Consider the following 22,781-nt stretch of genomic DNA (forward strand, 5'->3'; position numbering starts at 1 on the left):
TTTTTTGGTGACTATATGTCTGGCATTGTAATAATTTGTCCAACCTATCATAATCACACTCTCTGTCCTAATGTTGAAATGCTTCACAGTTTAGCTCAAGAAAGGACCTCAGTATCTGGTATCTTCTCCTGCCAGGTGATCTTCAGAATCTTCCCAAGACACTTTTTAAATGGAAGCTATTCAGTTTCCTGACATGGCACTGGTAGACTGTCCAGGTTTTACAGGCATAGAGCAATGAGATAAGCACAACGGCTGTGCAGACCTTCAGTCTGCTAGTCAGTCTAACACCTCTTCTCTCTCACACTTTCTTTTGGAGCCTCCCAAATACTGAGCTAGCTCTGGCAATACAAGTGTCAGCCTCATTGTCAATGTGAACCTCCTTGGAAAGGATACTACCAAGCTAAATGAACTTGTCCACAGTACTCAAAACTTCTCCATTTGCTGTAATCAATGGTTCCACATATGTATGGTGCAATGCTGGCTGATGGAGCAGCTGTGTTTTCTGGTGTTGTTAGACCAAAATTAGCACAAGCTATCCCTGAGTGAGTAAAAGAAGATAAGAATCTTGTGTTGGCTGTTGTCTGGGGGATTTAGTACTTGATTTGGTACCTCAAAAGAACTAGAATTCCTAGGAGCAACTGGAACCTGGGAGTAGGAAGGCACAGACCCAGGGAAGAAATTTTTAGGCAAATGATGGAAAGAGTTCTATTATGAGAGAGAGTGAGACACAATGGAAAAGGGAAAACCAAGTCTGCAAGGTAACATAAGAGGAAAAGAGTCAGTGACCATAACATCATCTTTAAAAAGATTAATTTAAAGTAACTAAAGAGATATAGTATTGTGTTTATAGATGGGGGGAAATCATAACTTGAAAAACCATTATTAGAAAAAATACAAACCTAACTCATAACTTTAAATGTGAATGAATAAAACAGTACAAGAAAATGAAAAATAATAACATTGGACAAGAAAACAGAGTTCTACAAGTTGTTATTTACAAGAAACTTTTTTTAGAAAAACAAACAAAAATATACACAAAACAAAACTGAGGGGATGGGAAGAAATTTTACTATGCAGAAAGTGAATCCAAAATTCATGCTGACAAAGCAAAAACATTTTAAAGATAGAGATATTCAAGGAAATATTTTATTGCAATCATAGACACAAACTAAAAGTATCTTGGCATCCAAATTCACAAAAGAAATTAATTGAGCTACAAGAAGACATAGACAGTAACACAAAAGTGAAAGGAGGAGTCAATTCACTCTCTCAGTTATAGATAAATGTAAAAGAAAAATAAGCAAAAGGGAAACATGGAACGTAACAAATTGCTGGAGAAACTAGAGCTAAACGATTTCTAAATGGAATTGCAGCCAGGGATATGCACTTTAAACCTTTGCAATCAGAGATGAGACTCAGCTCTGCCTCACCTGCCACCCCTTTATCACACATCCCCCATATACACATACCTATATCTCAGCAATACATCAACTTTTATAAAAACTGACCATACATTAGGTCACAGAGATATTACAAACAAATGTTAAAAAGGCAATAATAGTAAGCACATCCTTGATAAACCACAATGTAATTAAAAAACATTGGTTTGGGACCAAAAACAAGACATAGACTTAAATAAAGACTTAACAATGAAATCCTAAATAATAGAATAAATTATAAAAAACAAATAATAGAATCAATAATTATGTGAAATAAAATGATAATGATGAAATAGCATACCAAAATTTGGGGGTATGCATCTAGAGTAGTCCTCAAAGAATAAATGCTTGATCTGTCTTCATATACTATCCAAGACTGACTTTGGACAAAACTGTGACAAGCAAGTTAATTTCTACCCTCTGCCCCCTCTCCTGCTTTCTTCCCTTCAATAATCATCCCCAACCCTCACTGTCAGTTGTACTCAGAAGCTCTTCCTCCCTTCTATCAAAATCTGTTAAGAAATGATCTGTCATCAGTTGTTTGCATCTAAATGTTTATATAAGACCTTTCTTTTTCTTTTTGAGGGCAGAGACTATTTCATTTTAGTCTTTGTATCACCAATTTTTAAGCATTTAAAAATGCATGTTGATTTCCTGATTGATTCGTTTACATTTTAAAATGTTTTCTCTATTATATAGAGAACTTTCATAACTATATTATGAAAGACTCTGTCTCTATTAAAGGAATTTCAAGTTTATTGGGGGGTGATTTCAAAGCTCTAAAATAAGTCTCTTGCAAAAGGATCTAGAGAAGAATGGATTTCATGTTGAGTCTGAGAGACTATAGAAATCATCAGCACAGTCTCAAAGTTGTCTTTCACCTAAACTTTAAAATCACCAGCTACTGCAAATAGGACATTGATAGCTCAATAATGCAATGGGAAAATTTGAAAAAAAAAATTATTTTTTGTGACTTATTTCAGCCATGGAGGCACCAGGCACATAGTAGGCACTTAATAAAAGCTTGTTAGTTTGACTAAAATCATAACTAGCAATTTTGTTTTCTAAGGCTTTAAGGAACACGTCTTCAAATTAACATTTAGCTGGGGGAGAAGGGAAAGAGAAGAATAATCCATGGGAACATAAAACTCATGGCTAAATTAGCTCTCTGCTCCTTGAAAGCACACAGACTATTTTTTAACCTTTATCTTTGTATCCCCAGCATAATGACACATTTGGGGCACTTAAAAAATTCTCTTTGATTGATTGAAGATGGACCACTAGTACACTTCCATATGCTTACTGGAGAGATAGGGATTCCAAGACATCAGGAAGCTGTTTTCAGAGAAAATGGGTGGGGAGGCTTCCTGAGGAGGGTAGGGACTATAAGGGAAGAGCTCATTTGTGAGTAGGGTCACTGGTCAGCTATAGTGACCTATCCAGGAGTTTCATATTTGAACTGATAATTTTTGCCAATTTGTTCCTAAGTTGCTATGGGAACACATGCTCTCCAGCAAGTACCAGTGTCCTAAAAAAATCCCAGACTTTTGACTCCTACTCATATCTCTAATTTTCAGACTAAGGATAACTAGAGAAATTATAACCTTCAAAGAATTCTGTAGATGGAAAAGGAAGGTATATATTACTGTGTTCACTTTATAGTCAAGGATCTAAGGTATGGAAAAATGTACGTATTGTAAAGACAAACAACTTTGTAAGACATAAAAATTCTGACCAATACTTTGACCAGTCATGACTCTAGAGAATAGATAATGAAGGCTGCCACCCATGCCCTCACAGAAAGATGATGAAACCAGCTTGGAGATTAAGATATGTTTTTTGGACATGGCTAGTGAGGGGATTTGTTTTGCTTGGTTATTTGTATTTGTTTCAAAGATTTTGGTTATCTTAATGAGTAAGAAGGTGGAAGGGAGAGAAAAAAAAGATGTTTGTTCACTAAAAGAAAAAGTTATAAAGAAAATTTAAAACTTTACCTAAAATTTTCAAATGAACTAGAACAAAGACTCTAGACTAACTCCGGCATCCTAGAGCTGAAAAGATTTCATATATAGTTCTTTGCCTAAAGGTCTATGAAGCATGAGAATCTACAAATTAATCTTTCATAGTTCATGCTCATAAGCTACTGCTTGTCAAATATTACACCAAGCACTCGAGATTCAAAGAAGGAATTCTGACTTTACCTTTAGGGAAGGTGACAAAAAATAAACCTAAGACCTTCTCCAGAGCAGCTGATTGGCTCAGTAGATAGACTAGCAGGAGGTACTCAGAAGGGCCTGAGTTCAAATACAGTCTCAGACACTTCATACTTATTAGCTGTGTAACCTTAAGCAAGTCACTTAAGTCCATTGCCCCACCAATACAAAAAAAAGGATATGATAAATTGACCTTTTTGTTTAGTTTAAGAGTGACAACTGGAAGAGATACTTTATCTAGGTGTACTAAGGCATCAGGTCCTAATGGGAGGTACAGATTATTTTTAAAAAATCATCATCACTCAACTAGTTAAAAGTTTTAACATGAACCAACTTAGGTTCCAATGTTGTATCTCAATCATTTATTCCCTTCAATTTGATGGTCTCTGTAAATAACAATAACTGTTCATTAAGTTACAGGCAGGTGCAAAGAGCAGGGTTACCTGAGCCCTGGGCAGGGTTGAAGAAATAGCCGATCTCCTTCATGTGGTAGCAGGCAGACTGCTGGGGCTGCACCTGGAGAACATACCACAGCTGCTAATACTGGCCAAACCATAAGCCAACATAATTTATTAATTGGCTCAGCAATGGCTGGTAAAGGAATGGTAGGTGTGCTAAGGATTTCCCAACAGCCCATTCCATTATGTTGGCATACACATATAACAAACAGAGAATTGGAATCCTGTGAAAAACTGCAGCTGCGCAAGGTACAATTTTAGAGCTTTTTCAAATGACTTCTTCCTAAGTGTTACCTAAAGAGTCTTAAGTTTCTTCCTTTTTTGAATCATTCTATAACTTTAAAGAATAATTAGCAGTAGAACTGTCTGCTGCTTTCACCTTCCTGAGTCTCCCCACAATGTACCAAGTATAATATAAGGACAGGTATGAGGGTTAGGGAGAAAACAGCTCAATGAAAACAGCAGAAAAATGAAAATAAGTTAGCACAAGTCTAATCTCTTTCTTTGCTACTTTAATATCAAATTCTAAATTGTTTCCAAGAGCTCCAGATAGTATCCCCATTCTACTTGCAATTTAAAACATGGATTTCCTCAAAATGCTGTTATCCTATATTTATTTTCATATCAAGTTTTCTGGATTGCATTTATCTCATTGTTCTAAATTATTTTACACTAACATTGTGAGAGTAGGAGAAGACTCTAGAAGTCATCTAATTCCTTTAAGATTACCTTGTATCTCTTCTATGTATAAGACCTCTATACAACCCAGTTTTCTATGTTGTCTACTTGAGAACAAGGACTGTTTTTGCTTTTTCTGTGACTCCAGTGCTTAGCGTAATATTTGACATGAAGTAATTAATTGATATTTTAATATTTTTGAACGGATTGATTGATTCCCTGGATTGTAAATGATTTGCTGAAGGTCACTCAGAATAACAAAAACAGGATTCAAAACAGAACCAGGATTCAAAACAGAACTTTGTCTTCCATTTAGGATAGAAGTGTTTGCTTTTTAAAGCCTATGCCAAGGAGCTCTTATCAAACTTTCATCAAATTATAAAAGCTTAGAATATAAACCCATAGATAAACATGAGTCATCTCCCAAGGATAAATTCAGAGAGGTTAATCACTAGACAGTTACATATCCACAAACCTACACACACACACATACACACACACACACACACACATATATACACACATACTCACACTCACAAGTATACATGTATACCTACATACATATACATGTATATATATATTTTATATATGTCTATATTTATCTATATCTATATCTATATCTATATCTATATCTATATCTATATCTATATCTATATCTATATCTATATCTATATCTCTACAAGACCTCAAGAAAACCATTAATTAAGGCAAGAACAGATCCTGCATGAGCTGCCTCAGTTACAGGAGGTCCCACATCAGTTGAATCATGGATCCATTCAACTGATTTAATTTAATTATAAGTACAATGAATAAAGTTTGTTTTGAAGAGACAGCTGGTTCATTTGACTTCTAACAACTCTTTGGGTTTGGGGTATTATAATCTTCCCACAATTCCATAGCAGAATTCCACAATTCTTCTACTTAGTGATGATAGGAACACAAAATAAACCTGGTTTGCTTATTCCACAGTCAAATCAGTCTTGCAAAGGAAAAATAAAAGGAGATTTGGGTCAGCAAAGTGAGGCTGAATAAAAATACTTTCACAAATTCAGTTATATGACTATAATTGCAAATATGTAAAGCATCTGGATTTAACTGATCTATGAGGCCAACACCAACACTTCCTCAGTCTGACTTTCTGCTTATTGACTAGGCATAGGAACTAGAGTCCTTTAGTTTCTGTAGTAAATCAAAAACAATCCAATTATCTGATTCTTGTGAGTTTCACTTATGCCAATAGCAATGAAAATGTTTTCATTTGATTTACCTATTTTTCCATTTATTTGCAATCTTTCCATCTTGGTTGTTTGGGTCAAAATTGGGGGATGGAATAGAATTTTGGTTGTTTTGGAGGACTTAGAAGAAACTGATTGGTTGCTATTTTATTAAATGTTGTTAACACAGAAATAATAATGATTGGCATTTATGTAGCATTTTAAAGTTTGTATATTACTTTACATATGTTATCTTATTTGATCTTTATAACCATCCATTGAGTTAGGTGCTGTTATTATCTTTATTTTTATAGATGATGAAACAGGATGAAAAAAGCTAAGGGCATACCCAGAGTCACATACTTGTCAGAGTATTTAAACTCAGTTCTCCCCAATTCCGTGGTTAACACTTGACCCACCATGTTACCTTACTGCCTTAAATTAAGCATGATGTAAAGAGAGCTTACCTCTGGATCAGGAAAACTTAGGTTTCATTCCCACCTGTGACTCATAGTGGCAAAACATTTAACTGCTTGGTGACCCCAGGTAATTCTACAAAAATATAAATTGCATAGGTATCCGCAACTTATAAAGGGCATAGAGAACATCAATTTAGAATTGTTAACAATAGTTCTCTAAGTCAATTTCTAATTGTAATTATAATTTAGTTTAGTAACTATAATTTAGTTCTCTGTGTCAATTTATAATTGGCTTTATAATTGTCAATATGTAACTGACTATAATGGCTAGACAAATTTATAATTGACATAGAAAACTAAAAAAGGTCAAATTCTGAAGTTTAAATTCTTAAGCCACATAATGAGAAGATTGGACTCCTTGGAAAAGATCCTGGTGTTAGCAAAGACTGAAGGCAAAAGGAAAAGAGGATGATATAGATAGATGGTGTTATGGAAACAACAAACATGAACTTGATCAGACTTCTAGAGATAGTGGGAAAATAGAAGGACCTGGCTTGCTATGATCCAAGGGGGCCATAAAGACTCAGACAAGACTGAACAGTAAGAGAACTAAGAGGTGAGAAAATGTCCCTTTTAATTTCTTCACCTTTTCATTCTCTATGTCAGTGAAATCACAGTTCCAGGTCTAACTAGGAAACTAAAACTTCCTCTAACAGGAAGCTAAAAATTCAGTGAAGATATTCATTTCCTCCTCAGCCCAAAGAAGTGCGTGAACTGATTTCTTACAAAAATTCTCCCTCATCCTTATACCCACCTCAAATTGAAAGTGATAAATACCAAATAGATCTCACTGGCCAAGTCCTGAGAGAATGCTAGGTGCTTCAATAGCTCTCAAAAGATGTGATAAGGGGAGTGGCAGTGAAGCACAGGAATTATTATCGAATGGGACCAGCCACATTCATTTCTAGTTCAAATGAGACAGCTTGTATTTCAGTACTCCAACTTAATTTGATTGGAAAAAAAGGCTGGACCATTAAGCAGACATCAAAATAAAAGAATCTAGATTAAATATATAGTATCATATGTCTATTTGTATATATGTAATAGGTTTTGTCAATCAATCAATAAACATTTAGCATACCTCATATATGTGACAAGTACTATATATATATATAGGAATAAGAACTAGACTGGTGATTCCTTTGATATAGTAAAAGTAATCCAGATAAGGAAACTCCTTTTGTCAGTGCAGGTTGGCAGCTCCTCTGCAGCTCATATCTTTAAAGAGTTGCCTAGACCACCAAATGATTAAGCCCTAGGCTACCTCTCATAAGACGTCCTAGTGATAAAAAAAAATGAAACTATCTCTTTCCTCAAGGAGTTTACATTCTAACATTATCTCTTTTGGAAAACCTAGAATTGTAAAATCTTAAAAATATAGGAATAAAATAAAATGACAGAAAATATAGATTAGAAATTTTAAGTTTTATTCTCTTATCTATAACCTGTAGGTAACAATCCTTAAGAATATGACCGCACTTGAACTGGAAAAGAATTTGAGCTTTATACAAAAACAGAGAATAGGAAAATTTTTACTCTTTTGTAACCAGACCATGAAAGTTGCATAATATTAAGTTGCCCAAACTGCTCCTCAAAGACTGTCACCCTTGTACAATACTATCTGATGTCTTGTCTCTTCTTCAAAGGACAAGTCTCCCAGCATCCCAATCATTGTTCTTCTGAGTTTGTAATTAACATAGAGGAGATGCTCAGGAGTCCTAATCTCTTATTAAGTTACCAAGGTGATTATATGAAGGCTAAGAACTCTCTAAAGAAATCAATCTTTTTACCAAGATTATAGTTTTGAGAATCTTATTGTGCTTAACACTACACATACATAAAATAAATGTACAATCATTGGTGGAGGGACACTTTGCATGACAGTAGGAGAATCAGATAAAATAAAACTGTTGCTTCTAAGAGGAGAGAGAATTGCATTGCAGGGTTGGAATAGCTCAAAGATATGGAAGCAGGAGGTGAAACATCAGGAATGAGCCAGGTAGGCTCAAAATGTCAGAAGCCATACACATTTTGTTTTCAGGAGCATGTCTGAATTGCAGTCTATGGAAGGATAATTGGGTTACATGTTTCCAAAACTATCTTTTAAAGTTTCTATCAATGTAATTGTTTATAGACTTTTTCTTTAAACTTCTCTAACCATCGGGCTTCTCCATTTGCTGCTATGTTGGTGGTGACTATTAGGGGATTTTTCTGTATCTATGAAAAAAGAAATTTGAACTAAAGTCATATTTCTCAAAATGTGTACTATAGAATCTTGGTGCTCCACATTATATGGAAAGTGGTCTCATGAGAAAATTTAGATTCTAATGACATTTCCTCTTTAAGACACTAAGATATGAAGTATGAAATTATAACTGCAAAGAAACACTTCAAAGATTTTGGATTTTATCATTACAAATACTGACAAAGATCAGGGAGCCTTTATGACTCATTGAAAATCTTTAATAAGAGTTGCTGGGGCAAAATATTCATCACCCTGCAACTAGCCTGTTGACATGTCTCTCCAGTATTAACTAGGTTGCTACTCACACAACAGACATAGAGTCTGTCACCAGGACAGGATGCCAAGCCTTCCCAACTGACAGAACTTGCAAGATAATATAACCTTCAACAATCTAGAACTGCTGCTAAACCAGGTTGAGCAAATGAGTGGAGGATGTCATGCCAAAGATGTTTATTAGGTCAGGGTTATATGTTTGTGTGTATGTGTGTGTGATTACATATTTAATGGTAGAGATTTGCTTCCTTTATGTCCTAGGTGTATTCCATAGCCCCAGAAGAATTCAAACAAATGATGGCATAAATATAATCCCTGCTCCTGGTGAGGCTGAGGATGGTAGAGCTCAGGAATTCTGAATTGCAGTAGTACAAAGGTCAGGTAAATGTTTATGGGAATCCTAATGCCAATAGGGTGAAACCTCAGGAATGGGAGAAGAAAAGGAAAGCAGATTCTCTTATAAGGAAGGGTGAAGCAGTCTAGATCAGAAATAAAGCAAGTTCAAGTATGGTTTGGACTAGATAACCCCCAAAGTCCTTTCCAACTCTTTAGCTTCTGAAAATCTGTGTAGATCTATAGAACACTTCTGGCCATTCAGGAGACAGAAACTAAATCTAAAGTGAGTTGCTCAGCATCACACAGTTAATAAGCCTCTAAGATAGAATTTGAAAACATCTTATCTACAAAATGAAGGAATTAGACTCAGTATCCTCCAAGGTCTCTCCTAGTCTTCTTTCTATGATCCTATGACTTCAAGGAAGGGAGAACTACTTCCCATGGCAGCCCATTTTACCTGTGGATAAATAATTTTTAGAAAGATTTATTCAGACTAAATTTGTGTCTTTGTAACTTCTATTCACTGCTCCAGGTTCCTTCCTCTGGAATCAAATAGATCAAAAAAGATGATATATGAAACTATTCATTTTTATTACATATAGTTAACGTTAAGTTAAACAAGGTAGAAACAATATTGTCCTGTTTGAATCCCCATCTAAACTTCTTTCATTTTCTTCTATTTTTTTTAATAGTCCAGCCCTAGGACTCAATAATCAAAGTCCTAAAGGCATGGTCTTGACTAGTTGGTGCTAGAAATTTTGTTAAGATGATGACTGGAGGGGGCGGCTAGGTGGCATAGTGGATAAAGCAACGGCCTTGGAGTCAGGAGTACCTGGGTTCAAATCCGATCTCAGACACTTAATAATTACCTAGCTGTGTGGCCACCACTTAACCCCATTTGCCTTGCAAAAATCTAAAAAAAAAAAAAGATGATGACTGGACATTCAGGGAAAAAAAGGAAGGAAAAAACATTCACTGGAATGTGGGGCTATAGCAGTTCTTTTACTAACTTAAATCAGATGCAAGTCCCTTTTTTTCTATTCTTTATCTGCCTTTTAAAAACTGGTTTTAATAATTACTGTTAGCCTAATACTAAGCAGAAGAACTGAAGGCCCTAATGGAAAGCCAAAAATGAGGCAAATTTAAATGTTCCAGGGTTTCAATGGGTGGGGGCAAGATGAGTCAGGGACAGCTAAGTGATGCAGTAGATAGAGCACTGGCCCTAGAGTTAGGAGGACCTGAGTTCAAATCCAGTCTCAGACACTTAATGATTGCCTAGCTGTGTGACCTTGGGCAAGTCACTAAACCTCATTGCTTTAAATAAATAAAAAAATTTAAAAAAAGAAAATGAAGGATAAAAATTATTTTAAAAAAAAGATGAGTCATAAAGTTATTAGGAAATTTTTAAGATTGAGCTCATTTTATATGGTGCTGTAGTTTTGGGCTTTGGTTTATAATTAGGTTCAAAAAAATTAATTTCAAAGATATGGGTAGGGGAAAGAATTACTAAACAACAGTGTTTGTGAAAATGATCTGGGAGTTCTAGCAGACTTCCCATTCAATATTGGTCAATGGTTTAATATGGTGCCCAAAATAAAATAAATGTTACTCTCAGCATTGTGTCTAAAATAAAGGAAATAATAATTTTGCTTTACTCGACCCTGATCCAACATGTCTCATGTACTTTGTTTAATTTGAGTACTGCATTTTAGAAAGGACATAGATAAATGGAGCATATTCAGGAAAGGGTGAACAAAAGAGTGAAAAACTGGAGATAATGCCCTATTAGAGCAAGTAGAAAGAATTGATGATATTTAACCAGTTGGTAAAGAGCTTTATGGTGGTGGTAGCATCTAATTGTCTTCTAATATTTGAAAGGCTACCATTCAGAAGAGAGGATAGAGAAACAAGGGCACTGGGTAGATTTTATACGGGCTTGATATAGGGGACAAATTTCCTAACAATTGGACCATTTAAAAGTGGAATAGACTGCTTTAGGAGTTTTCTCATTACTGGAAGTCTTCAAGCAAAGGCTGCCTGATCATGTTAGCAGTTTGCTAGAAGGGATTCTTTATCAAGTAAGGTTTGGACTAGATAACCCCCCCAAAGTCCTTTCCAACTCTTTAGCTTCTGAAAGTCTGTGTAGATCTATAGAACAATTCTGGCCATTCAGGAGATAGAAACTAAATCTAAAGTTAGTCATCTTTCTGTCTGCTACTTCCCTATGAGAGGGACCAGAGGGCACATAGGTGGCAATGCTCTTGGCTTCCTAGAATCAGTGCCTTTTTAAAGACCACAGACAATGTGAATTGTTCTAAGTTTTCCTTGGGCCAAGAATTTAGGTCACAGGCAAAATACTAACAAAATAACTTCTCTAATGATTAGAATAGGGGTCAGAGCAAACAGAAGTGGTCATAATTCAACACAGAGGTGCACTGTCTTAGCCAAGGGGCTAAGATGATTATGATGCTTCAGAAATAATAAGCAAAGATGTTAGCCATGTAACATTTAGATATGTACTGTTGCCAAGCAGCATCTTGGGTGTATCCTGTCAAAAATGACTCAAATAATACAATATGTGTAAGGTCTTCTATATAGTATTACTCCATGCCCATATCATTTCCCTATCTCATTCTTACAGAAGCTATCCAAATCTTACCTTTTCAAACATCCTAAACCTACTCATCCCTCTTTTTGGATTTAAACAACTTGCCTCTTACTTTATTTTTAGAAAATTGAGGTTGCCTGATGCAAACTCTCTCTTCTCTCCATCTCTAAACCCCTTGACATCATGTCCCACTCTTTCCCTTTCCCTCAGTTTGTGACAAAGAGATGACCTTTCCCTTTGCCAAGGTCAATCCAATTCTCCAGCTCAGAGAATCCTTGATCATCCTGTCTAGTTCTTTTATTTACAACTCCTCCTGCTCTACCAGTTCCTTTTGAATTGTTTTCAAAAGTACCTAAACCTGCCCGTTCTTAAAAAACCCCCAAACTTCTAATATTCCTACCTTACTTTCAAGTTGCCATCATATATCTCTTTTCTCTAGCTCAGTCAAAGTTCTTGATAAAGCTGTTTGTTGATTATCTCCACTTCCTCTACTCTTCTTCACTCCTCAACCTTTTACAATCTAACTTCTGACTTCATCACTCAACTGAAATTGCTCTCTCCAGAGTTAACATTATAAACAAATTAGAAGGACAGGGAAGAAATTACCTTTCTGATCTATGAAAAGAGGAAGAATTCAGGATCAAACAAGGGAGAGAGTAGATGACAGTTTTGATTTCTGAAAAATTAAAAATACTTTACTCAGATCTGATGCAGTTAAGATTAAAAGGAAAACAATTTGGGGGGAAAATGTGCAATATTGCACAGAAATCTTTGCCACAAGTTTCTTTAAGAAGGGTATCTTTTCCTGGATATATATTAAGGCCTTATTTAAATCTACAAGAATAAGAACTATTCCTTAATTGATATGGAGGTCAAAAGATATGAACAAGCAATTCTCAAAAGAAGAAATCCAAGCTACCTAGAAGAAAAAAATTAACATTCCAAATTACTAATAATTAGGGAAATGCAAATAGAAGCAACTCTATAGTTCTATCTCAAAACTCCTTAGACTGGCAACACTGATAAAAAAAATGATAAAAGTTGGATAGGCTAGGGGGAAAACATAGTTTTTGAAGATAGTAGAGTTATGAATTAATCGATCCAGTCATTCTGGAAAGCAATTAGGAATTATGCCTCCCAAATTACTATACTGTCCAATGAACTTTTAAGAAAACATTTTCAATGATGTCTTCTTTATATACCCATAGTTTACTTCAGTATTCTTCCCTCTCCCTTTCCTAGAGAGTCATCCTATAAAATAAATTCTATTTTTAAAAATAAAAAGAAAGAAGAAAAAAATTAAAATGTGATCAATACATTGAAAATGTCTGCAAATACGTATAACGTACAAGATTTCTTGGACCTGTCTCTGCAAACATTTGGAGTGGGAATGGTTTCACATTTCTTCTTTTGAGTCGAACATATTCTTAATATTTCTTGCAACATTCACTTTTTATTTTTATAGGTGTTCTTTAAAGTTATTTTATATATCATTTTCTAAGTTTCAAATACTTTGTGTATTTAAGGGGTAAAGTAATGTGGATTATTTTTCTCCCCCTACTTTCCCAGAGTGGCAAGGAAAATGTGGGATTTCTCTGAGTCACATTCCCTTATTCTAGATTGAACAAAGCAGGGCCCTAGAATTTGAATAATCCTATACAATTGTCCCCAGGGAGATTTTTTTCAGAAGATTTGAGAGAGATTTAGGAAAAACTCAAAATTTCTAAATCTATATCACTGAAGAATGCTGATTCACTGTCTCACCAAGTTGGTTCTCTAACCATCTTCCTGCTATTCAGTGAGAAATTCTCCTTTTGCTCAGTTTTCTAAACAATCAACAAACAAGCATTATTACGGATCCTACCATATATCAGGCACTGTGCTAGGTACTGAAGATATAAGTACAAAGAATAAAGCAATTCCTATTTGAAAGATGCTTATATTCTGATGAGTATAAGGAGGAGGAGACAAGTATAAATACAGATATATGTTATAAATAAAGTTAATTAATATTAGTATATAGAGAATAGTTAAATACAAGATAGTGTGGAAGGTAGACAGAGGTATGCTGCAGCTAGGTCTTACATGCTACTGAGAGGAAAATGTCAAATTTTCAGTGTGAGTCATTTACACATCAGAAACTGGAAAACATTACAAATCAGGCTTAATTTATTATTTTGTCAATTTAGAGAGACTTTAGAAAATTAGTGATGAAAATGCTAATAATTCAGATTAAACTTAAAAGTGTGTTGTAGACACATTTTTTTTTTCTCAGAGAGCCTGTTAAACATTTTACCCTGGAGGAAAAACATTAGAAGTTGGCAAGATCTGGAAGAGTTTCATACCAAAGATGAACAGGGTGAGTAAATCAACATTACCATTCCTAGAATGGGTCTGTCAATTAATTATCCTATGACCCTGCTCGTTTTTGTGACTTCCCAGATCAAAACATTCCCTCCCTGTCATCACTCCCATATATATGTGTGTATGTGTGTGTGTGTGTGTGTGTGTGTGTGTATGTGTGTGTATACATACATACATATATATATATATACATACATATATAAACACCTACCTATACAAATACAGATACACAAATATAGATATATAGTTGACTTTGAATAAACTATTTGTATGACCACTCAGTGGTGACCAATATCCTAGATAGGGAAGACTCACATGCTTTGTGGAGGTTTTAGCAAAATTGATAAGGCACAAAGATCCTGGGTTGGAAGGAGTCATTCCTCCTGACATGTCCTCCTGGACATACCTCCCAGGAGCTATATCTGACACCAGGCCCCATCCTGAGTTGAAGGTTAATGCTCTGATAGACAAAGTCAGAAAGTACTTTTCAGAGACTGCCTTGTGATAATGGAATGGTAAAAGAACCCATTTCCAAAACTCTGTTTTGGAGTCTGGTTTTCTAGCTGGATCCCCATGATGTTTGTATCATCAGCAATTTAGAGAAATTTTAATAAATGTATATGTTAACCTAATTCTGTTTGTTCTTTCTTTAGACATTTGTCCTTTATTAGGTGTTGACCCCTAAAAATCACTGGGTGACATCCTAGAGAGGAAAGATTCACATTGCTTTGTGGAGGTCTTTAGCATAACTGATAAGGCACTCTTTTTAATCCAATATCTGATATTCCTCCCATCTATCCTGAGTTGCCTCTGCCCCATCCTAGGAGGAGAGTCCTCCCTTCCTTGATGGAAGGGCCTGAGGTAACATTTCAGATCCCACCTTCAGATAGTGGAAGGCATAAGAACTTGTTCCAAGAATACATTTAGAGGTCTGGTTCTCTAGTTGTAGCCCCATGCATGCCTGCATAATAAACAAATTAGGAAAAATAGTAATAAATGTGCTATATTAATGTAATTCTGTTTTACTCTTTCTTGAGACCAAAACCTGAAGGTTAACATCTATCCCTTATTAGGACAAACTCTGAAGGTTAATATATATATATATATATATATATATATATATATATATATATATATATATATATATTTAATTTATTTATTATTTTTAAGACCAACGTCACAGAGATCATCAATATATTGACTTTCTTCATTAGAATGTAACATCCTGGGGCAGCTAGGTGGCACAGTGGATAGAGCATTGGCCCTGGAGTCAGGAGTACCTGAGTTCAAATCTGGCCTCAGACACTTAATAATTACCTAGCTGTGTGGCCTTGGGCAAGCCACTTAACCCCATTGCCTTGCAAAAACTTAAAAAAAAAAGAATGTAAAATCCTTGTAGTTGGGAACTGTCTTGCTTTTTGTTCTTGAGTCCTCAATACTCTGTGCCAAGTCAGACAAGTAATGAACCCTTAATAAATATTTTTCCCACACATTTAATCATGGGATCATGATTAAAACTTTTTGAGGTTTTTCTGTTGAGTATTCCCCAACCAACTGTCATTCTGGTTTTTTATCATGTTAAGACCCAACCCAATAATATATTTCCTCCTTTATTCGTTGAAACTTCAAATTTCCTTTTAGGAACAATATAGCTTTCAAAATCAATATGCATCTCATATAATTCAAAAATAAATGTGCTTTGCCCTCAAGGATTTCCTTGTAATATTGTTTCCTCTGTTTGGATATTTAAACTGCATGTTCATTTTCCTTTGTTTACCTCTTTTCCATATTCTAATCTTTTTCTGAGTAAAGGTGCTGAACAGAGTTAGCAAAGGGTAGTCAGGATTTTGCCTGGCTGCCTGCCAGGTGACCTGAACTTTTCCCCAGTTCTTATCCAAAGCAAAGAGAGAAAAAGCATTTGCCATTCCAACCCAGGGAAAGTTTGACCTAGTGCTCTGACTTCCTGGGAATTCGTTCCACCTGCTCTGTGTAGATCTTCTAATATCATTGCATTTGCTATATGCTTCATTCAGAAATCTGAAAGAATTAGATAGCAAGCATAAAATTCTTTTATCATCCCCCTCATCCATTCAAATTTATTATATCGAAATCCAATCGCCTAAAACCAAACAAACAAACCCCCAAACTGGGATCATTCTCAGATTTTAATGAGAGGTAGATATTCAGGGGGAAAACAAGAACAGTTTTTAGCATGCAGCAGGTAATTAATAAATGTATGTGGACTCACAGACTAAGTCTGAACAGAAAATCTTCAAAAGCAGTTTCCAAACTCACCTTTTAACCTAGAATAAAAAAGTGCTCCAACAAACTTTGTCCTAAAGAAGCAGCTTTCCCATAGACATTTTCTTTACAAATGATTTCAGTCTTTCCAATTCTTCATCTTTAAAACAGGATATAGTGATCCAATCAATTATCAACAGGCATTTATACGGCTCCCACCATGTAAGGACTGTGGTAGGTACAAAGACAAAAAATTAAAATTAAAATTCCCTACCCTCGAGAAATTTACATTCTACTAAGGTAAGGAACAATATCAACATAAATACATGGGTTTTATTTTTTTAACCAAAAATAGATATTATAAGGAATTGGAGAGGCACTAGAGGCCATAGGAAGTGGGATGGTGTCATATAGGGAGAAGGGTTTGAGTTAAGCTTTGAGGAAATTAATTAATCAATAAGCATTTATTAAGTATCAATCATGTACCAGACTCTATGTTAAATATTGGGAGACAAAGAATGACCAAAGAAAGATGCAATCTCAAAGAAATCACAGTCTAATGGCAGAAACAACATGTATAAACAAGCTATATTCAGTATCAATAGGAAATAATTACTAGAGAAAGGCATTAGAATGAAGGTGGATCAGGAATGGTTTGCTATAGAAAGTGGGATTTTATTTGGGATTGGAAGGGAGTCAGAAGGCAGAGGCAAAGAGGAAGAACATTGCAAGAATGGCAAATGCCAGTGAAAATGCTGGGAGCCTGGAGATGGAATTTTTTGTTAGAATAGTAATGTCACTGGAAGATAAAAAAGTATAAGAAGGCTGGAAAGGTAAGGGGGGGGGGGTAAGGTTGTGCAGGGCTTTGAATGCCAAATAGAGGATTTTTATTTGATCCTGGAGAGGATAAGAAGCCACTGGAATTTATTGAATAGAGAAGTGACATGGTCAGCTTAGTGCTTTAGGAAGATTAATTTGGCAGTTGAGTGGAAGATGGACTAGGATAGAGAAAAATGAAACAAAGAGATGCACCAGAAGAAAGCTAGGGATTGTAGAAGACAAGGATGAGAAGAGAATATGTTAGAAAATAGACTATTGCCTTGAAAAGGCACAGAGTCAGGAGGTAAAACAGCCTTTGAGAGATAGCAAGAAGGTCAGTTTGCTTAGGATGTAGAGTGGGGCTTTTGTTCTTTTGTACTGTTTTCCAACTCTTTATTTCTTTCATGGTATCAGTGTGGTGGAGTGAAGACCAGAAAATGATTTTTCTTCATTTGCTTGCTGGAGAGGTAATCGAATATGAAAGCTAGCTCTCAGAAACACATATATGACATTTACTGAAGGATCCAACCTACAGAAGTGAATAAGCCAACAAAGTGAATAGTATATTTATTGAATTCTAGTGATCCATAGAGTATGTATACACCTTCCTCTTACCTTAGGCCTTTGGAGATCTACTATATGAACCTTTTCTTCCAGGTCCCACTTCTGTACATCATTGTCCATTTCATTATAATACAGAAATTTCCTAAGAAGTAATAAGCTAGCAACAACTATCTTTTGCCTGGGTTAGTAATAAATTATTGTTGTTCAGTCATGTCCAATTCTCCATGTCCCCATTTGGGGTTTTCTTGGCAGAAATGCTGTAGTGGTTTTCCATTTCCTTCTTCAGCTGATTTTACGGATAAGGAAACTGAGACAGGATTAAGTGACTTACCCAGAGTCATATAACTAATAAGTGTCTGAGGTCACAATTGAACTCAGAAAGAGGAAGCTTCCTGACTCCAAGGCTAGAACTCTATGCACCTTGGAACTCATCACTCTCTGCGGTGATCAGGAAGGGTCAACCACCTACAAATGATATCTTGTACTATTTACTTTATTGGGTTGTCATGAGGATATGATTACAGGGCAAACTTAAAAGAACTATATGAATGCAAGTTATTTTTGTCCCTGTTATTGTCCCAAGGAGATTTAATTTCAACAGATTCTTCCACTTCCATAGCTTGTTTTCTTTTCCTCTCCTTGATGAACTCATTCTTCATTTAGTTGTATTGACAGCAACCCTTTAAATGGCTTCATATTTATCATGCTTTAAAGCTTGGATCTATCTCTGTCACCAGCACATGCTATGATGAGTCTTGATATATTATTTGTTCACTGCAATGGCTTTTAGTCTGGCATATATATTCTTATCAGGGTCTTTTTTTCTGTGTACAAGAGAAGACTACACAAATCTACCTGTCTTATATTTAGTCATCTTTGTCTTACCATTATGAATACTACTTTGAAAAAAAACTGTGATTTTATCAATATACTTTCCCTAGCCCAGATTTCAAGGTCTCTTTGAGTTGATAGTTGTGTGAATGACTGTGACTTTTCCCATCCTTTCACCACCAAATCAGCAACAAGGGCCAACTTTCCTATTTAAAAAATGGAATACAACTCAGCAGCAGAACTGGTGCCTTAAGTGACAGACCCATGCTCTATCTGTCAGAATCTAGGATGTGCCACATCCTATTAGGAGGCATCAATTGGAACAGCTCTGATGCGTATAGGATGATTTTCCTTTCATAAAGTCTAAACTTCTTTTATAATTTCCATTCAGAAGGCAAAAGTAATCTTTAAATTAGGGTAATAATACTTATATAACACAGACTTCCCTAGACCCTACTGCCTGAAGACAAAGTATATTATTTTTACTTCCTCTCATCCCCATGTCTCTAGTATTCTTATTAGATTGAGGGTTTCTAAGTTCTCTGCCAGTAGCTGTTACCCTCACCAATAGTGTTCCCTTATTTGTAGGGATGCATCCCCTGGCATCCTAGTTCCATTTAGTCACTAAGTTGTATTAGTTTTTACAAAGAAATATAACTTTCAAAATATATAATCCTAAATATACAAACTTGGTCCCCAACATCTGAGAGATTAATTCCCCAGTACATACCCCAGTGTTTAAGAAAGGGGATTAGATTCATAATTGAGTTCATAATTTCATTCCTATAAATAACAGGCTCAAGTTCCAATGCAAAACCCTCTTTGGGGTCAGTCTCAAGCACCTTGGCTTCTCAGGGCTTCCCTCTGGGGCAGGGTAGCTGTATGCAAAAATAATGCAAATTCTTTAAAGGAAGGGATTGTTTTATTTTTCTTTGCATCTCCAATACAGAATATACTATCAGTCACATAGTAGGTTAATATGTATTTTGTACATAACTTCTGTAAACAAGTTGTGCCTTGCCTCCACCGAAAATAATATAAGTTCTTTGAAGGAAAGGATTGTTTTATTTTCTCTTTGTATCCCTAGCACATAGAATACTATCTGTCACATAGTGGTGCGTATTAAATGTTTATTTAAGTCATAGGGTTTCCATTAGAGAAATGTATCATCACTTTGACATTTCAGTCTCATAGAATTTAATGATTTTAACAATAACTAATATTTATATTGTTTACTATTGTTAATAATTATTTAACTATTGTTTAACATTTTTAGAGTTTATTTTCAGGCACTATAGGAAGCACTATTTACTAATATTTTATCATTTGAACTTCACAACAATTCTGCAAGGTAGATGCTATACTAACTGAGACACTGAACTGCCAGAGATTTTTAGATGAACCCTGCCATTTTACAAGTGAAGAAAAAGAGACCTTAAGAGATGAAGTGACTTGCCCATGGCCACTCAGGTAAATAACATAATTGGAATTCAAACTCACATTCTCTGATCCTAATCCTAACAATTTGTTTTATTACTGTCATTCATTAGATGAAATATTGTGGGTTTATTTTCATTTATATCATATATGCCCTGTAAACTCCATGAAGTCAGGAAATGTCATGTATATTAGCTTGACTTGTATCTCTGTTTCAATGGCCAGCACAGTCTTCTCTACACTACAAAATTTAATAAATGTTTATTGGTTGGATAAATGAATAACCATAGTTATATCTATCACACTATTTTCTCAAATGCATAAATGACTAAAAAAATCAGTAGTTCTGGTAGCATGAATTGCTGTTTTCCCTTTCTCCAAAATTGTTTTGAAATTTTAAAAAGTAAACTTAGAGGTTATTTAGCCCAATAATACACCCCTCATTTGTCTACTGCCTTTTGAACTGTAATTTTGGCCTCTACATTTTTACTTTCCTTTCTAACTACAGTAACTTATGGACAAATCACAGATTTTCCTCACCTTCATTCCTTTTTTTCTCTGAGAAAATCTGAGGGAAAAAAATCTTACCTAGTTCCTAACTTTACTCTGGTCTAGTTTTAACAAGTCCACTTTTATGTTTCATCTTAAAAGCACTTTCTCTTCATTCTATCTCCTGGTATATCTTACAAAGGCTACAGACAAAGTTTTATTTAGTATCTGGTTTTCCTATTCTTTTTACATTACTTTTGTTTCCTTTATAAATATTTTGCTTATTTGTTCCTTCATCTCTATTATTTACATAAATTTTCCTTCCTATTCTTATTCCATCTATATTTTCCTGTAGATTTGTCTCCCTTTTCTTGTGCTGATTTAAGTCTCTAATTTTCCCTGCATTCTTCACACTCCTTATTGCCTTTATATCTTTTTCAGTATCTCCTATCAATCCCATATACCCTGGAAGGAGAGCAGCATTTCATACTCTTTCATTATCTTTGTTCTTTCTAGTATTCATATCACCTTCTCAAATTTGCTTGCCTTTTCATGATTAATTTTAATCATAATCATGGTATTTTCTGAGAAATGTGCTACCTTTATTCTATAATAATTGTGCAGACATATTTGATGTGTGTATACACACAAACACACACACACACACAAACACACACAAACTGGCTTCTACTTAAGCTTTGCTGGGGGACAGCCCTATGATATGTGTGGTATTGAGCAGATAAAAATACCTCAAAGAATTGCTTCTGAGCCCACAAGTCTGGAGTATTTTCACCATTTCCTGTTCTAAATCTAGGAATTTAATTTGGTCCTGGTTCAGTTCTGGGTTGCCTGCCTCAGTCTGGATCCACTCCCTATTTATTCAAAATCAAATTGTTCCAGATATCCCTCTTTTTAGTTCTTAAAAGTAAAATCAGCCCCAAGAGTCTTTGTGCAGATAGATGTACATCTTTTCATTTATTCATTCCTACTCTTTATTGTTCTACTCCAACTCTTCATATACTCAAATGATCTACCTTCCATGTTCTCTCCCTGTCTCCCTCTGTTTGTGTCCCTTTCCCTCTGATTCTCTCTCCATCTCACTCTTTTTATACAATAGATAGATAGATACATAGATACATAGATACATAGCTATTCCATAAATATGTCAAAGCCTGGATTTTACCAGCCTTTAGCAACAGAATTGGAGAATGTATTAACATTCTTTAAATAGCATGAGGGATGGAATGGATTGGGGCTTATTTGATCAGGGAGGTTTTTATTTGAGGAGGATTCATAGGGTGAGGGTCAGGAAAAATGAATGCAATTGGCATTTGTTAAATACAGTATAAAAAAAAAGTTAAAGGAAAGGATCAATCTCATGAAACCACAAAGAGAGAAGACTTCTCTTCCAACAAGAAATCTGTTATGTGTTTCAAAATGGTTAAAACAGTGCCTCAGATTGAATAAAAGTTTTTTATATTTCATATGTAATGGGGATGATAATGCTTCAGATAGTCTTAGGTGTAGTCACCTAGGCAAATACAGCACTTGCTCCCATGTGTATGCAGTCCCTATCAATCCTGCTGTTGGAGGAAGGAGAAGGGGGAAGGGAAGGAAAGAGAGAGGGAGGAGGAGAGAACAGGAGTGAGAGATTCTGCTCTACCTACATCACTGGAAAACTGTAGAGAGAACCTGTAAAGTTTTAGCAATCTCAAAAGAGGGAAAGAAAGGAAAAGATTTCTCCTTTTAAGCCTCTGGAATGGTACTTTCTGGCTCAGTCACCAGTCTTCTTTGGTACAGCCAACCCTCACTTCCCTCCCCCATCACAGGATCAAAGGGACTATGATCATAAATGTCCTTTAGTAAGAAATATGAGCACATGTGTCATATGAAGCATCCTCCATCACTCCTGTCATAAGTACATGTACAAGGTACCTTCTAGGCATGTTCTTTTCCAGCTCCAAATCCATATCTTGATTTTTTTCCCCCTTTGCTTTCATTCTCTTACATTATCATCTTATTTTCTCTCCACTTCTGTATAGCCTTAATTTCTACTATCTCTGCTCTAAATACTGTGGCTGATCTCCTTTCTT

At 35.3% G+C, this 22,781-nt stretch overlaps 1 long non-coding RNA gene across 1 annotated transcript in view; it reads right to left on the bottom strand.

Moving 5' to 3' along the window:
- LOC141493912 (uncharacterized) overlaps nt 1–22,781 on the bottom strand; it is a 33,149-nt gene that overhangs the window by 5,664 nt on the left and 4,704 nt on the right. The window contains exons 2-3 of the long non-coding RNA XR_012470352.1: nt 16,603–16,777; nt 4,096–4,168 (exon numbers count right to left, since the gene is read on the bottom strand). This is a non-coding gene — a long non-coding RNA (uncharacterized LOC141493912). The remainder of the gene's footprint in view (nt 1–4,095; nt 4,169–16,602; nt 16,778–22,781) is intronic.

This window comes from Macrotis lagotis, chromosome 7 (assembly GCF_037893015.1).
Source record: "Macrotis lagotis isolate mMagLag1 chromosome 7, bilby.v1.9.chrom.fasta, whole genome shotgun sequence".
In the NCBI taxonomy this organism is placed as follows: Eukaryota; Metazoa; Chordata; class Mammalia; order Peramelemorphia; family Peramelidae; genus Macrotis; species Macrotis lagotis.